At 38.8% G+C, this 2,500-nt stretch overlaps 3 non-coding genes and 2 pseudogenes across 3 annotated transcripts in view; all 5 read right to left on the bottom strand.

Moving 5' to 3' along the window:
• Window positions 1–159: 159 nt before the first annotated feature.
• On the bottom strand, window positions 160–268 carry LOC137870002 (5S ribosomal RNA; annotated as a pseudogene).
• A 453-nt stretch (window positions 269–721) lies between these two features.
• On the bottom strand, window positions 722–840 carry LOC137869732 (5S ribosomal RNA). Its single transcript, XR_011102463.1, has one exon. It is a non-coding gene; the product is annotated as a 5S ribosomal RNA (ribosomal RNA).
• A 453-nt stretch (window positions 841–1,293) lies between these two features.
• On the bottom strand, window positions 1,294–1,412 carry LOC137869638 (5S ribosomal RNA). The gene has a single exon (XR_011102372.1). It is a non-coding gene; the product is annotated as a 5S ribosomal RNA (ribosomal RNA).
• Window positions 1,413–1,864: 452 nt separating this feature from the next.
• LOC137870021 (5S ribosomal RNA) lies at window positions 1,865–1,973 on the bottom strand (annotated as a pseudogene).
• A 451-nt stretch (window positions 1,974–2,424) lies between these two features.
• The window catches only part of LOC137869924 (5S ribosomal RNA), a 119-nt gene continuing 43 nt past the window's right edge, over window positions 2,425–2,500 (bottom strand). The window contains exon 1 of the ribosomal RNA XR_011102646.1: window positions 2,425–2,500. This exon is cut by the window's right edge and continues 43 nt beyond it. This is a non-coding gene — a ribosomal RNA (5S ribosomal RNA).

Raw genomic sequence — 2,500 nt, 5'->3', positions numbered from 1 at the left:
AGAAGAAAATATTGATATGATATCGATTGATTCTCTTTTCCCTTTTTACTGTTACTCACTTCTTTTCATGCATCTCTTCTTCAATCTTGCCTCTATCTCACATATTTGTCAAATGAAAAAGCAGCATTGTCCTCTGCCTTATGGAGAGAAAAGTGAAAGAGCTTACAGCACCTGGTATTTCGAGGAGGTCTCCCTTCCAAGTACTAACCAAGCCCAACTCTGCTTAGCTTCCGAGATCGGACGCGATCAGAGAGGTATGGCCGTAAGCAAGTTTGTCTCCAACACCTAGTCCTTTAAAAGCTGTTAGAAATTGCAGTCATTTATAGTACATTTAGGACATGTTTGAGAAATCTCATTTTATGTTCAAAGGGACCCCGTTTTTAAAAAATGAAGCAGTTCTTTGAATGGTAGGGTGAATGGTGAATTAAACTTTGCTGTTCTTCACAGAGAACTCTGAGCTATTGGTCAGAACCGTCTTGAAAAGACTCAAATACCAACAACAGTAGGTCAATTGCAAAATGTGAGCAAACCTAAACCAGATCATTGATTAACATTCCAAAATGAAGAAAATATTGATATGATATTGATTGATTCTCTTTTCCCTTTTTACTGTTACCCACCTCTTGTCATGCATCTCTTCTTCAATCTTGCCTCTTTCTCACATATTTGTCAAGTGAAATATGCAGCAGTGTCTTCTGCCTTAAGGAGAGAAAAGTGAAAAGGCTTACAGCACCTGGTATTCCCAGGCCGTCTCCCATCCAAGTACTAACCAGGCCCAACTCTGCTTAGCTTCCGAGATCGGACGAGATCGGTCGCGATCAGAGAGGTATGGCCGTAAGCAAGTTTGTCTCCAACACATAGTCCTTTAAAAGCTGTTACAAATTGCTGTCATTTATAGTACATTTAGGACATGTTCAAGAAATCTCATTTTATGTTCAAAGGGACCCCGTTTTTAAAAAATGAAGCAGTTCTTTGAATGGTAGGGTGAATGGTGAATTAAACTTTACTTTTCTTCACAGAGAACTCTGACCTGTTGGTCAGAACCGGCATGAAAAGACTCAAATACCAACAACAGTAGGTCAATTGCAAAATGTGAACGAACCTAAACCAGTTCATTGATTAACATTCCAAAATGAAGAAAATATTGATATGATATTGATTGATTCTCTTTTCCCTTTTTATTGTTACCCACCTCTTTTCATGCATCTTTTCTTCAATCTTGCCTCTTTCTCACATATTTGTCAAGTGAAATATGCAGCAGTGTCCTCTGCCTTATGGAGAGAAATGTGAAAAAGCTTACAGCACCAGGTATTCCCAGGCAGTCTCCCATCCAAGTACTAACCAGGCCCGACTCTGCTTAGCTTCCGAGATCTGATGAGATCGGGCGCTACCAGAGAGGTATGGCCGTAAGCAAGCTTGTCTCCAACACATAGTCCTTTAAAAGCTGTTAGAAATTGCAGTCATTTATAGTACATTTAGGACATGTTTAAGAAATCTCATTTTATGTTCAAAGGGACCCCGTTTTTAAAAAATGAAGCAGTTCTTTGAATGGTAGGGTGAATGGTGAATTAAACTTTGCTTTTCTTCACAGAGAACTCTTACCTGTTGGTCGGAACCGGATTGAAAAGACTCAAATACCAACAACAGTAGGTCAATTGCAAAATGTGAACGAACCTAAACCAGATCATTTAATAACATTCCAAAAAGAAGAAAATATTGATATGATATTGATTGATTCTCTTTTCCCTTTTTACTGTTACCCACCTCTTTTCATGCATCTCTTCTTCAATCTTGCCTCTTTCTCACATATTTGTCAAGTGAAATATGCAGCAGTGTCTTCTGCCTTAAGGAGAGAGAATTGAAAAGCTTACAGCACCTGGTATTTCGAGGAGGTCTCCCATCCAAGTACTAACCAAACCCAACTCTGCTTAGCTTCCGAGATCGGACGAGATCAGAGAGGTATGGCCGTAAGCAAGTTTGTCTCCAACACATAGTCCTTTAAAAGCTGTTACAAATTGCTGTCATTTATGGTACATTTAGGACATGTTTAAGAAATCTAATTTTATGTTCAAAGGGACCCCGTTTTTAAAAAATGAAGCAGTTCTTTGAATGGTAGGGTGAATGGTGAATAAACTTTACTTTTCTTCACAGAGAACTCTTACCTGTTGGTCGGAACCAGATTGAAAAGACTCAAATACCAACAACAGTAGGTCAATTGCAAAATGTGAACGAACCTAAACCAGTTCATTGATTAACATTCCAAAATGAAGAAAATATTGATATGATATTGATTGATTCTCTTTTCCCTTTTGACTGTTACCCACCTCTTTTTATGCATCTCTTCTTCAATCTTGCCTCTTTCTCACATATTTGTCAAATGAAAAAGCAGCAGTGTCCTCTGCCTTATGGAGAGAAAAGTGAAAAAGCTTACAGCACGAGGTATTCCCAGGCAGTCTCCCATCCAAGTACTAACCAAGCCCGACTTTGCTTAGCTTCCGAG

Source organism: Cebidichthys violaceus, unplaced genomic scaffold, assembly GCF_023349555.1.
Source record: "Cebidichthys violaceus isolate CVI_PGR_0920_01 unplaced genomic scaffold, fCebVio1.0.p SCAF_127, whole genome shotgun sequence".
NCBI classification, from domain to species: domain Eukaryota; kingdom Metazoa; phylum Chordata; class Actinopteri; order Perciformes; family Stichaeidae; genus Cebidichthys; species Cebidichthys violaceus.
This window is presented reverse-complemented; position numbering and strand designations above follow the sequence as displayed.